The following is a 15,108-nucleotide window of genomic DNA, read 5'->3' as shown; positions in this document are numbered from 1 at the left end:
TATAGGTTGAAGAGAATTTGCAAATCATTGTATTCTGTTTTTATTTACATTTTACACAATGTCCCAACTTCAGTGGAATTGGGGTTGTACTATGTTCATTTGGCATGGGCATGTTGTGGTCCAAACATAATATCAACCAATCAGAGTGGCAGAAAAGTGAGGTTTTGCATCTTTTCATGTATTTAGTCTTACTTCATTTAGTGGTTGTTTTCAACTCACTTTGATTGTGTATTATAATGGAATATAATAGTGGCAGTGACATTTTTTCTCTTTTCTCACACTGTCATATGCCAATGCATGCAACTGTCAAAGATTCAGTTATAGGCAGGCAGGGTGGACATGCATGATGATCCTTCTCATGGCCCAATAATAGGTTTCCCTAAGCTTGAATGAATGAAAGAATGAATTTTATTCCGCACGCACGCATGCACAGACAAAATCTCTCATTTACAAAACAAATCAAGAGAAAACAAAAATTAAAACATATACAACAAAACTCAAACAATTTACCAATTTAGTGCGGCTGAAAGGGTGTGGGTAGAAGCAAAAGCTTATAAACGCCCACCCCGTACATCAATTTCTGTGTACAAACAAAAAATAAACACAAAAAACAATTACCAGTCAGCAATGTAACGCAGTGAAACAAAGTAATACAACAGACAAACAAACAAAAAAAGTAGCCACACAGTCAATTTACTTAATTATGCAAACTATAACAATATATTATTTTTATACAGTCTTTTAAAACAAGCCAATGTACTGGATACTTTAATACAATCTAAACAGTCATTCCACACTCTAACACCCTTTACAGAAATGCAATGACTTGTAGCAGTAGTTCGAATCTTTCTTCTATCAAACACCAAAGATCCACGCAAATTATAACTGGACTCGCTCATTTTAAACAGCTCCTGGACATGTTGAGGCAAGAATCCATTTTTAACTTTATACATTATCTGTATTGTAAAATAATCAACCAAGTCATAAAATTTCAAAAACTGAAGACGAACAAACAGTGAATTTGTTGGTTCACGATATGGTTTTTTTACTTATCACTCTTATAGCTTTTTTTTTGTAACAGAAATATTGGATTAGTATTTGTTTTATATGTATTTCCCCAAACTTCAATGCAGTAAGTCATATAAGGGACAAGTAATGAAACCATAGATGAAAACCATACAATGAAACCAATAGATGTTGGGGGAGAAAGTATTGTACTTTGTACAAGATAGCAATAACTTTTGATATTTTGGACTCAATATGTTTTATATGAGTTTTCCAACTAAGCTTGTCACCAACAAAAACTCCAAGAAATTTAGTTTGAGATACAATTTCAATTTCAATACCATTCAGCAATAATTTACTGCTTAAATTTCTAGGCTTATTTCCAAATATAATGCACTTAGTTTTACAGAGTCAAACCAGTATTTAAATTTTTGCAGTTCCCTCTCCACCAAGTCCAAGAGCTGTCTCAAATTATCTCCACTACCAATCACAGTTGTATCATCAGCAAACAAACAACTCAAAGACTTAGAAACCATACCTATATCATTAATATAGAGCAAAAACGTGCTACAGATAGACTCAGCTGGCGTTCCAGCATCAAATCCGCCAGCCTGAAGTTTGAGGCAGAAAGAAGTGAGGCCTCACGCCAGAAGCGTCAAAGACAGAAAGAGCAGGCAGCAGCACAAGCCCAGCCTACTCAAGTGTTCATTTGCCCCAAGTGTAACAGGTCTTGTGCATCCCGCATCGGACTTTTCAGCCACCAGAGGGCTTGTAGAAAATAAACTAAAAAAAAAAAAAAAAAAAAAAAAAAAAAAGGCCTTCCCACTATCCTCGCAAGCGAGGAAACTGCCAACAACAGCAAAAACAATAATGTGCCCGAGAACTGACCCCTGGGGCACTCCACATGTAATCCTCAAAAATTCTGATTTTATCCCACCAAGGTGAACACACTGATATCCATTATGTAAATAACTAGCTATCCAGTTAAAGGCCAGTCCTCTAATACCATACATTATTTTTCCAATAATACGGTATGATCAATAGTATCAAATGCTTTCTGTAAATCAAAAAAACCCCAACAGTGTATTGCTTCTTCTCTATTGCATTTGTAACTTGTTCCACAAAATCTATTAAAGCCAAAGAAGTTGTTCAATTTTTTCTGAAACCATACTGCTGTTCGTTAAGTATATGATGTTTTTCTATAAAATCGTTCAACCTCTTTACAAATATTGTTTCCAGAATTTTAGAAAACTGTGGTAACAAAGAGATTGGCCTATAATTTGAAAAAACGTGTTTATCGACAGATTTAAACAATGGTATCACCTTAGCAATTTTCATTCTGGAGGGAAATTCCCCAGTCATAAGAGACAGGTTACAAATATATGTTAAGGGTTTGATAATACAGTCAATAATGTTCTTAATCAAAACCATATCAAAGCTATCAATGTCAGTGGATTTTTTCCCCTTAATTTTATGAACTATGTTAAAAATTTCTTTTTCATCCATTTCTCTAATAAACATTGAATCCTGAATTTTATTAATTAATTTACAATTGTCCATAGAACACTTTGCCGTAGTTACAATTGAGTTTGATAAATTTTTACCAATGTTAACAAAATAATCACTGAAATAATCAGCAATAATTTTATTTCCTTTTACAATTTTATCAGCGCCTATATAAAAGTAAGATGGATAATCTTTAACAACTTTTTTCTTTTTAATGATTTTGCCCAAGAGCTTCCAGATTCCCCTAATGTTAGTTTTATTTTTCTCCAACAAATCACAGTAATACTGCTTCTTACACAATCGCATAATGTTTGTTAATTTATTTTTATATGTCTTATATTTCCTATCGGCTTCATTAGTTCTAAATTTTAAAAACTGCTTATACAATAAATTTTTCTTTTTACATGCATTCAGGAGTCCCTTTGTTACCCAAGGTTTATCAGTCCTTTGTGTATCTCCGGTTTTAGGCACCCATGGACAATGTTTATCATACAGATTAGATACAATAGAAATAAATTATTCATATGATTCATCAACATCATCACAATAAATTTCACACCAATTCTGGCGCAATAAATCCCTTCTGAGGTTCTCAATATTAACATTGGTTATTTTCCTAATAAAATGTACACTGATGATTGAAAGGCTACAAAAACTGGCAAGTGATCACTGACATCGGAAATAAGTATTCCACCTGTTATATTCCCTACAACGGCATTTGTTAATATGTTGTCAATGAGTGTTGATGTGTTCCTAGCTATCCTGGTTGGATGTGTGATCACAGGATATAAAACCATACAAAACATAGAGTTTATAAATTCAGTTATTTGTAATTAACCATAAGGGTTTAAAAAAATCAATATTAAAGTCTCCACAGACAAACAAAAGCTTGTTATTATTAATTGTGTTGTACATGTCAGTCAGTCTATCCACAAAAGTATTGATATCTGATCCTGGAGCTCTATAAACACAGCTTATAATTCTATTTTTTGATTTTTTACATTTAATTTCAACTGTAACACATTCCACGATATTTTCCAAGGAAAATTACATACTATGTATAATTTCACATTGGTGATAGAACTTACATAAAGTGCCACACCACCACCTCATTTATTCTTCCTGTTTATTGCAAAAAAAATCATATCCCTCAATCATATCCCTTGTCGCATCATATTCAAGAAGACTTGAGGCTGTAATTGCTGCCAAAGGTACATCAACAAAGTATTGATCAAAGGGTGTGAATACTTTCATAATTTGTATTTTTAGCAAGTTTGCAAAAATTAAAAAAAAAAACATGTCATTATGGGGTGTTGTGTGTAGAATTTTGAGGGGAAAAAATTTACTCCATTTTGGAATAAGGCTATAACATAATACAATGTGTGTGAGAGTGTGGTCAGGTCTGAAAGCCCAAAATGACCCCACTCTCACATGGATAGATCAGTTTAGGCACCCCTCATGTGCAATCCACCCCCATCTTCACCCTGCCACACTACCACAACCATCCCCTCATCTTTCAATATTGAGCAAAACAAACAATTTTATTTCAAAATTTCATTTAAAAGATACTATATTACTTTCACTACATCATTATTTATTGACAATTATTACTTCAGTGTCCATGAACATGTAGGGTTTACAGTACTATGAACAGGTATCATACTTCACAAGTCTACACCATTTTCTAAGCATATTTACCATAAACTTAGTCATACTACAATATACACGTTGCCAATCATAAATAGTAACCCATAACTATTATTTACACCACCATACACCAACAAATCTCTTTGGCAGTTCATCCAGTTTAATATAATGTTCATTTGCAATTGTTCTCCCTCTTTTTTCTTACACACGCATGTGCGTTTTTAATTGTAATCGTTCAGACGGCGTGTATCTACATAATAATGTAACTTATTTATTTCCAAGTATTTTTGAAGCTTTATTGAATATCGTGAAATGTATTTAACGTTTCATCAAAGTTGCCTTTTTTTTTACGTCATTGTCAAATCGTGGCGTCACTGCTCTGTACACTACCATCTAGACCTCCTAGAGGGCGCTAAAATCCAATCACTCAAAAATGAATTGGTCGTGTAAGCACAGAAGACATCAAACTGAAAATTGGGTGAAAATAGATCAGGGCATACTATCACTTGATTCAAGGAGTCTGGGTTTATACTGTATAAATCGTGGCCTCAAAAGAGGTCTCCAGTCTTTGTAGCCGATGTAATAAAACAACCCCCCAAAAACTGCCTGGTGTGTTATTCACAATTACGGGCCTATTGTGTTCCACACTCTGCTATCGTTTATAAATGATAAAATATTGTCTGTTTACCTCCGTTTGGAGCTATAGTCGCTGTATTTTGATCATACGAGCATCTTGAACAGAAAAGACGCGACAATGTTGACGAACACTCAATCAAATGCCACAAGCTAGGCCGCATTCATTATTCCCTCAACCTAACTACCCCTCACAACCCGCCCAGAAATAGCCATCTGCTGTGACTGATGACGACATCAGCCAATGAAATCACCACCTTCTGCCGGCTCCTGCTAAAGCGATCCAATCACTTTTTAGCAGCTGTCGAAGGGGCACTCGATCTACGGTTTCTGGAGCCAGAAAGTTAGTTCCTGCTCTTCCCTGGCCGTTTCCTGTAATCGTACAGTGTTGTGAGACGGAGAAAGCCATGTGTGTCGATGCAAAGGTAAATTTAGCACCCCGAAATTATTACTGTGGCACTTAGAGCGGCGGACATGATGGTTATTTCCCAGGTTTTTTGCTGAAAAATAGACGCGGACCAGTCGAAACAGCATTGCGGCCTAAGCCTTGTGTGAACGTTGTCGGGCTGTGCTTATTGTGGCACGTTGCTTTGGTTTGGTCCGGTTTGTTGATGAGGTTGAACAAGTCCGGTTGACTGAACGATTAGTCGTATGTGACAGGGGAAAAAAAGTTAACGACTCCAAACACACAACGTGACGTGGTTAATAGCCTAAATGTGCTCACTGTAACAAACGGGTTTGTAACACAGCATATCTTGGTCGCGCTACAAGCTAATGCTAGCTGTTGGGTTTGTAAGAAAAGACCAGAGAGGAAGCATCCGAGCTTCTCAGCATCAGGACCCTCTGAGGCTGAAAACTCACTCACTCAATCTGCCCACTGTTGTCCACGATTGTATATTACTATAAAAAAATAACGCATTACCACCCACCACAAGTTTAACATGAACATGACATTGGTGGCTTTTTCTCGTCGGAATTAAACTATATATCCAGCTTTCATAAAATGCAGATAACATAACAATCAGAGGAGTTTCTGTGCAAGTTGTGAATTTTTGTATTATTGGAGTTAGATTAGTTATTGTGGACACCTTTTAATTGTCGTCCCCCCCCCCCAAAAAAAGTTTGCAGGTATATAGAAATGGATTTCATACATAGCTGTATTAACAATTCCAAATTCTATTAGTATGTTAGCACAGCCTTGTTATGGTTAATGGAGTTTAGGAATGTACATATTAATAGCAAATACATGTACAGGTGCATAGCCTCATGATCACTTGACCTGCTGTATATTGATCAATGAGAGAGACGCTACGTACGAATAGAATTTCACTATCGAAGTGGCTATGGGTACGTACAACCGTATCTTCTGCAGGACTGCTAAAGGTACGGGCCGAGGTTCACTGAAGATACGGACAATGTACGAATGAGTTTTGAAGCCTTGCCGGACCTTTAGCCATATGGTATGGGTACGGACATATTTGCGACACCCTCTGTATCTTTAGAACGGTCTCTGTAGATACAGGTCCGTACACGTAGCCACTATAGAAAAAGACAGATAGGTACAGATAGCCACTGTCTATAGAAAATTGCTGTCTGTTCCTGAGATGAGGCTTTTAAGCAGAACTCACAAACTGGTGTGTGTAGATTTCATTGTAACCTCACACACTTTTTCACACCATATGAAAATGTGTGTGAAGAACAATAATTCCAATCAGGTGTCTTCAAGGGGACATAATTGGACTTTTATTGTTGTTTTTTTTTTGTATGCATATCACATTTGTCAATTGCATGTCTAAACAGACATGTTGAATTCTTCAGTACAAAACTCTACCAGTTTGTAGGGGTGTAACAGTGCACAAAAATCACTTTTCAGGTTTTCAGTACAGTGTCAAGAGGAAACAAAACCTGGTTCCATTTTTAAGTTAAAAAGAGAGCAGATTTCATAAATGTGCTCAAGTACTTTCAGCATGTGTATAAAGCATTGTCAGTAAGACAGTATGGCCACATATCTGCTGCTATAAACACACCTGTAGCATTTGTTATTATTTTGGCATGTTCTGAATTGTTACCTGGAGGATCCTTAAATGCCACAGAGAGCTGGGTTTGGACTGTACTAGGGCTGCCACTATCAAATATTTTTGGAATAGAGTATTCTCTCATCGATTAATCAAGTAATCTGACAAAAATACTTTTGCGTTTTTAAACGTTATCAGTAGTGCCAGGCCTCTCCCTAATCAATTGCACAGTAGTGCTGCACCATCATGCAGTTTTTCATTTTTGAGGTGTTCTCTCTGTTTTCCCTGGTAGTTTTATTTTCCCCCTGTCATTACAAGTTTCGGAGCTTTACTGCACTGTAAGTGCAGGTGGTTGGTGAAATCCTTAGTCAAGCGGGCTGACTGCGTGTGAAAATTAACTCGGCCTGTTAAAAACCTGGGTTGTGGCAAGCAGTTTTTCCGCATAAGCCGCATTGATAAAGCCGCTGTACACCCTGTTGATGAAAAGTGGTCAAATCTGAATAAAGCCATTTTTTTGAATAGTTAAACTTGATTCAATTAAAGAGCAGTTTCTTTCGCTTTGTTTGTGAGGTTGAGAGCAGCCAGTGGATCAAAACAAAGCGGCGTGTGTATTTTGAAAACACGCAAAGACACGGCTTCTCTTTAAAAACACAGTAAGTCTATTTCAGATGATCAGGCTGGACTAGGGTTGGGTATTGAGAACCGGTTCTTTTCGGGGATTGTTATGAAATGATTTGATCCACCGACATCAATGGCCTTTTTGCTTAATGATTCCCTTATTGGTCCTTCAGAGCGGCTGTTGTTTATGGGGGTGTTTGTCGGGAAAATGATGATGCCTAGATATGTTGATTACAGAACCCTTGCAGGATCTGTAATCAACCGTTTCTGTAGAGCGGCTCTTCTTTGAAGCTCGAAGCAATGAACATTGATCCAACCCGTTTCTTTGTTTTATTTTGCTTTATCTTAATTTTTCCCAGCTAAAACCCCAAAGAGCATATGTCTGTGAGTAATATTTACCTTTTTTATGTTAAACCGACCTGTTATGGTCTTCTGAAACAGTTGATAAATGTATTTTATAATTTAAAAACAGAACCGACGCTAACGCGTTAGCATGTCTGGGGCACTTTCAGTGTTAAAGTTAGCATTAAGCTGTTCGCATCTCAGCACGTTTTGTTTTCTGTGTAATAATTAATGGCTCAGTGTTTGTCATAAAAGAGTCAAATGTATTACAAATTGTAATATTTTTTTACATTTATTTTTGTTTATATATTAATAATAATAATAATAATAATAATAATAATAGCAGCAACAGCAACCATAATAGTAATAATAACTAATAATGCTACAATACAATTTTAGAGAAAGAGACAAAAAGAACCTGATTTAAAAACACAACAGAAAATATAAAACCAACTAACAATGAACATAAATAATAGGGGTGTGAATCGTACAACAACTCATGATTCAACTCGATTCCGATTCTTGGGGTGACCATTTGATTCAGAAATGATTTTCGATTCAAAGAGCTCTGAGAAATAGTTATATTACTTAAAAATGTTTATGTTTAAGAAAATGCAGCTTTACAAGGTTAATCAAGTGATTCTAGATGTAAATTTACTTATCTGTTTTGCTCGTTCAGAGTTGGCTGGCAGTTTAGCGAAGCGCAGTCGGCAGATACCGCTGCTCCCCTCTTTTAGCTCCGGGTGATAGCGTAGTATGTGGGCTTGCGGATTTGAAATGTTTCCGAAGTACTTGACTTTCATTTTGCAGATTTTGCACACTGCATAAGTCACGTCAAGCTCCTTCTTATGCAGCAAATAATAAAATCCAAAATGCGCCCAAACGTTTGCCTTCAGCAAAGACGGTGCTGGCTGAATTAGCTCTTCATCTGCCATGCTAAGCTGCAGCTCATGAATGATTGAAGCACGCCGGACCAATAAATAAATATAGAAAAAAATGTTTCATGTGAACACCTAGTGACTCTAACACCTCCACTTCATCCCTGTCTGATAATTTGTTTCGGTCAAACCATATTTTCAATTTGTTAATGTCTTCAGTGATTTCCTTCAGAACTGTCTGCCAAGCTAGAAAACTGCTGCATCCTAGTAAGGGCAGAATACTACTGGAATGAATTTGAATAAGGAAAATTGTTTTTTTTTTTTCCTCACTAAAATGGATACGGAACTCACTGCAGTTTATTGTCTGGAATAAACCCAGTTTGGATTTCAGAGCTTCTAGAATTCGAACAGAGTTGTGGGGGTGGTGGTGGGGGGTAATTTTGGGTTTCAGCTTTTTTTTGTTTTTCACCACTTTCATCCCTGAATATGTCAATTGTGAGTCATTTTTGTGCGGATTAAAGTCACTAACTGGGACTCCTGTCTTGTGAGAAAGAAACCAGAATCGTCCTCTGTTCTGTTCACACAGCTCCAAACGCTGCGCGGCTCTCTGCCGAGTCAAGTTAGAATGATAGAGTCCAGTTGGAATTAGTAACTTCAAAGCGAAATGCTGTATAAATCAAATGACACCTCTTTCCAAATGTTGTAATACAAACAAACTGCAATCGAGCAAAACGTTTTTTGTTTTTTTTTGTTTGTTTTTTTTTCCTCCCAAAATGAGACGTCCTGCGCTGACGTGCAGCAGCCAGCTGGGCTCAGCTCAGAGCTATGGAGAGACATTCATGCCAAAATGTCTGAAAGGAAATGCTTTTGACAAAAAATACAGATTTTGTTTATTTTTGTTTATTTCCAGAGATCAAGGATCCAGTGATCAATTTCATATTTATTTACTTTAAGACTCAATAAAATGTTGCTGACATACTACCATCGACATTAACGCTTGTCCGATTGTCCGGGACAAGTGTAAAATGCGATCAGACAAGCAATATGCTCTAAATCGTTGTCCAACCGGACAAGTGACTTTTTTTTTTTTTTTTTTTTTTGGTTTAAAACGTTCAAATTCTTTTCATCGCTCGGAACCAAAATACCTGACCGCCGCCTTTTTGTTTTCTTATTTACATCACGTCTTGTCTCGCACCTCGTGAGAAAGCGTCTTCGGTTTTTCCCGCCACTCTCCACACAGTGGACAGTCGGAAAGCATGATATCACAGGGTTCTCCCCAGACAATGGAACAATGGCGCTGCGCCATCAGTGTTATGACGGAACCGTCGCACTCTGCCCTGCTCTCAGGTAGTTTTCTAAAATCCAGCCAGGCTGTCTGTGCTGAAATGCCTGCTCGCCCCTCAACCGCTGGCTGGCTGCAGCTCAGAGAGCACAGTGGGAAAAAAAACTGTCAAAAAGTCTTCAGACAAAAGAGCTTCTGCTTGCATAGCGCCAGAAATTCATTTATAGGCTTTATTTTACAGTTGAAAGCCTTCATGTTTCCAAAGTTTGCTCAAATATGGTGTAAGAGTGAAGTCTCTCGTTCTCACACACACACACACACCCAGAGAGAGAGAGAGAGAGAGAATCAGACGCTACACGCTGTCAAAAGCAGCGAAGCAATTTTAATAAACGATCATCTTCATCACACAGCCTCAGTGAAACAGTAAAGTGTGAAAAACTTTCAGAAAGTTTTTCATCCATGATTTCATCTAAAAGAGCAAATTTACTCCTTTACTTCTTCCAGAATTATTTTTTTCATTTTCTTTTTATTATTGTTGTTTATGCACTGACACCTGATCGAATTACTTGTATGTGAGAACTTACTTAAATACATTTGATTCTGATTTGACAATCAAATCAGTCCAGATTTAGCTCTTTTTCAAACAAGACAATTAGGGGTTATATTGTTTTTAATAAGTATGCAATTCCACTCAAAAATGTTGAGAGAAAAAAAAAAACTAAACTGTCAACGTGACAGAAAGACTCTGCCTGGACTCTTATTGGACTAAAGGTAGAGTGTGTCATTTTTAAAGAAGAGAGCAAATGCTATGTCCGTCAAATATTAATGTTTTTAAACTTTTCAGTGTTATTTATTTCCTTAACATAGACAAAAATACAAAAAAGAACTGATATATTACAACATAAGTGTAATTTTTTTGTCTATTATTCTTGCTTTCAATGCATCTAAAACCATTGAAATTTGAATTTTACCACCCACACAGGAGAGCAGCAATTTATGAAAGTGTGTCATTTCAGTACTTCCACAGTAGCATGCCCCCGGACACCCCTAGGTGACTTTGGCACGCTTCACGCAGCTCACGGCGCTCGCTTGTCCGGACAACCAACTTTTCCTATAGGACAAGTAAACTGCCAGGGTTACTTGTCCTATGGACAAATACACTAAAAAGCTTAATGTCAATGTCTGGGCATAGGAAACCTGTAACGCCTACTTTTAGTACACAGAAAATTCACAAGAGGTATCGATAAGGGAATCGATAAGGAATCGGATTGATAAGCAGAATTGATAATGGCATCGATATCAATAAAATCTTATCATTACCCATCCCTAGGCTGGACCCTCTTTCACTTAAAAGGCTTTAGTTTACTCGTTGTGCTGTTTTGGAAAGTTGTAGCTTCTGCTGTTACATTGAATGAATTTTATTTATTCGGCACACAGAATAACAACACAGACAGTAACAAAACTCATAAAAAGAACAACGCACAATGAAACCATGTGGCCGACATTAGGTCCTTACACTGGTTATGCGCATGGTCCATGTTTTCTGTTTTTTTTTTTTTTTTTTTTTTTTTTTTTTTGTGAGTGTTACAGCATCACATACAGGCCTGGCATACATACTGCATCATTTTCAGTAGTGGTGTGTTTACAGAACACTTGGGTGACAGGAATTAAATGAAGCCTCGTGGCAAAGAATTTGCCTTGAACGTTTTCTTGTAAATGAATTAGCAAGAGTGGCGACCAAGCGGTTTGTGCACTTGTTTCCAGTGTGGAAGGTTTACTGTTCAAACCCCACCCTTGCTTCCATGTAATGTGGAGTTGCGTCAGGCAGGGCATCCTGGTGTAAAACCTATGCCAAATTAACATGCAGATACACCTGGGATCTGCTGTGGTGACCCTGACTGGAAAAAAGAGAGAAGCTGAAGGGACTTGCGTTATTTATTTTTTTTGTAATTGATTTATTTGAGTTCAAGTAATCATTTCAGCTCTCAAAAAATTAGAACATTGTGGAAAAAGTTCAATATTTCAGTTATTTGAGCAAGTGAAAGTATTTTCTGGAATCATTATTTACAGAATGAACCAAAATGTCTTAAAAATGTTTATTTCAATTTTGATCTTTATGGCCTACAGCTCCAAAAAATAGACCAAAAAAAAAAAACCCCTCACAATATTAAAGTATTTGACGAGATCAGTGCACAAAAGGACTTTTAACTGTTGAATGTCTGAAAAGTATGGTCACTTATGCACTCAGTATTTGGTTTGGGCTCTTTTGTCAGGCGTTATTGTATCAGTGCAGGGTGACATGGAGAGGGTCAACCTGTGAGGTTGCTTTGATAGCAGCCTTCAGTTTGTCTGTATCTATCTCAGTCAAATGCAGGCCTGAAAATGGATGCATTTACATCACAGATGTGATGAGGAAATAATTCAGTTTATTTTTTCTGCACCTAATCAAATCATAAATTGAGTAAGGTCATTGGCAACAGTGGTAAGAACAAAATCCCTCAGGCATTTTTTGATTGCAAGAAAAAACCTCAAGCAGACCATTCTCAGTGAGTTGACTGTCTGCTTTGGCCATACTACCAATAACCAGGGATGAGAATTCTTCATGGATCTGCCTATTTATGGCTTTTTTTGGATTTCTGGGCCATTTCTGAGACCAGCGTAAATCCCTTGAGAAAAATTGGGGTGGAGCAGAGAGGTGGAGTAGGGCCAGCTGTGCTTGTTTAACCTTTCCTCATATGCACGGGAACCGCATTGCTAAACTGCAAGCTAAAACGCACAATGCCATGGGTTACTTTTTCTGCAACAGTGAACTTTAATATCGAAAGTCACTGAAAGTATCTGGAAGTGGAAATCTTGATTTTTCTGTAAGTTTGGTTGAGCTGTGTCTGTAACATGGCCAAAATTACAGAGAGAGAGAGAGAGAGAGGATGAAGACTGCATTAAAGACATCGATAGTGGTGTAAAAAAAAAAAAGGTTTAAGTGAACATGTTTGGAGTGGGACGTGGACAAAGTTAATCCGCAAAGTTAAGTTCCCCAGTAAAGCTCTTTGCACGTTATGTTTGGATATTATCAACAAAACTTCGGAAGAACACTAAAAGATGAAGAAACATGTCACCAAAGTTATTAAACAGCGTAATCTGCCAAGGTCCAGAAGAGCGCGGAAGAGGCATAGGGAGCCCCAAAACCCACAGCACTCGTACCGCTCAATTACCACACATCCAGTGCTCAGGTGCGTGTCCAATAATTCTATTCATGGCATTAAAATGTGTTTACAGTCACTGAAATTATTAAGTGTTGGGCAGTTATTTATACTGTGCACGTACTGAAGTGCTTTCAGGGTTGCAAAACCAGCGTTTGTATATTGATTTTCGTTAAAATTTGTTTCCATGTTCCGTCTTCATATAAAGCCGCTAACTTAAAAAAAAAGTATTTTATGGCTTTATTTTGACACAAAATGCGCTTTTTCTCAAAACGCAACACAGTGGAGAAAAAAAAAACGAACCCTTCTTCTGTTGTCTATAATGAGAGCCAGCATGCCATACTCTCACGAGTGCCACTAGCTTAGTTTATGGCAAGCTAAAAGTGGACCCTCTTGTTTTGGCCGAACAACTATCCAGTTTTTGGATATTCTGTGCTAGTACATGCCCGCGGCCGATGTGCTTGATCAATTCCTGTGCAAAAAGTAGTTCCCAAATAATTGTGATATATTCCTGTGAGATAATGAGTATATCTTATCTAAATTAATTCTAAAATTTGCCAGTAATAAAATGATAAAAATAACTGAAGTTTTAAGAGTGGCCGTAATAAATATTTAAGAAACTTAAAGTTTATGAGCAACTTCACCTGTTATCACTCAAGCACATTGTAAACATTGACACAATGGAGCTTGATGCGGAAGAGTTCAGAAAGATACGATTGGAATGGTTTAATTACATTTACAGTAGGGCTGAAACGATTAGTCGAATAATTCAATTACAAAAAATTGTAATGCCAGGCCTGTGTGTGGCGCTATAACGTCCCCAGAAAAAAAAACAGAAGACTAGAGCATAATAGCTAATCAAATTAGCAAAGATACCTACTGCTTTCCAATGTGACACACAGAGTAAAATAAAGCCTTTTAAGAGAAAGACGGTCCACGCTGATCATCTGAAATAGACTTACTGCGTATTTAAAGCAAAGCAATGTGTTTATCTATTTTTTAAAAAACACACGGTCTGCTCTACGTAAGGAGTGACTATTGACCCGGCGGCTGGCTGCTGTCTCTCTTTGCCCGGTCTGAGGGGCTCTCATATTGGCCAAGTCACAGCTCCAGCCACGGCTATACTGACAAACAGCAGAAGTACACTGTGTTTTGCTCAGTCTTCCATTGAGTGTTTCATTTTTTTAATTTTCACTTTTTTGGGCAACACACAATGCTTCACAAACACAGTAACTTAAGATTAGGGCTGAAACGATTAACTGAGTAACTCGAATAATTCGATTACAAAAAATGTTCGAGGCAAATTCTGTGCCTCGAAGCTTCATTTAACATTGTAGTACATATGCCAGGCCTGTGTGTGGCGCTGCAACGTCCGCAGAAAAAAAAAAAAACAGAAGAAGACTGGAGCATAACAGCTAATCAAATTAGCAGCGATAGCTTCCGCTTTCCAGCGTGACACATAAGAGTAAAATAAAGCCTTTTAAGAGAAAGATAGTCCACACTAATCATCTGAAATAGACTTACTGTGCATCTGTTTGTCTATTTTTAAAAAACACACGGTTTGCTCTACGTGGTGATGGACTATTGACCCGGTGGCCGGCTGCTGCCTCTCTCTGCCAGTGTGAGGGGCTCTCAGACTGGGCGAGTCACAGCTCTGTCCCCGGCTACATTGACAAACAGCAGAACTCCACTCTTTCTTCTGTGTTTACCTCAGACTCACACTGAGTTTGACTTTTTAATTTTTTTTTTTTTTTTTTTTTTTTTTGGGCAACACACAACACTTCACAAACACGGTAACTTAAATAAAATAATTTTAAAAAACTGACTGTGAGGCTGCATGTTCAACCTCCAGCTGAAATGCATCTGCTGAATTGCAGAGAAAGAGGATAAAAAAAATCATGCAGGGACCCAGTCCATCAACCTTAATAAAAAAACAAAACTTAAAAATGGTTACATTTTACACTTTGCGCAGTGACTTTGTG

The 15,108-nt window shown here is 37.4% G+C and overlaps 1 protein-coding gene across 1 annotated transcript in view; it reads left to right on the top strand.

Annotated features, from left to right (window-relative positions):
• The first annotated feature begins 5,101 nt into the window (after nucleotides 1-5,101).
• chd8 (chromodomain helicase DNA binding protein 8) overlaps nucleotides 5,102-15,108 on the top strand; it is a 127,770-nt gene continuing 117,763 nt past the window's right edge. Inside the window, 1 exon segment of the mRNA XM_034184112.1 lies at nucleotides 5,102-5,216. The gene's annotated coding sequence lies outside the window, so the exon portion shown is untranslated.

This window comes from Thalassophryne amazonica, chromosome 12 (genome assembly GCF_902500255.1).
Source record: "Thalassophryne amazonica chromosome 12, fThaAma1.1, whole genome shotgun sequence".
Lineage (NCBI taxonomy): Eukaryota > Metazoa > Chordata > Actinopteri > Batrachoidiformes > Batrachoididae > Thalassophryne > Thalassophryne amazonica.
This window is presented reverse-complemented; position numbering and strand designations above follow the sequence as displayed.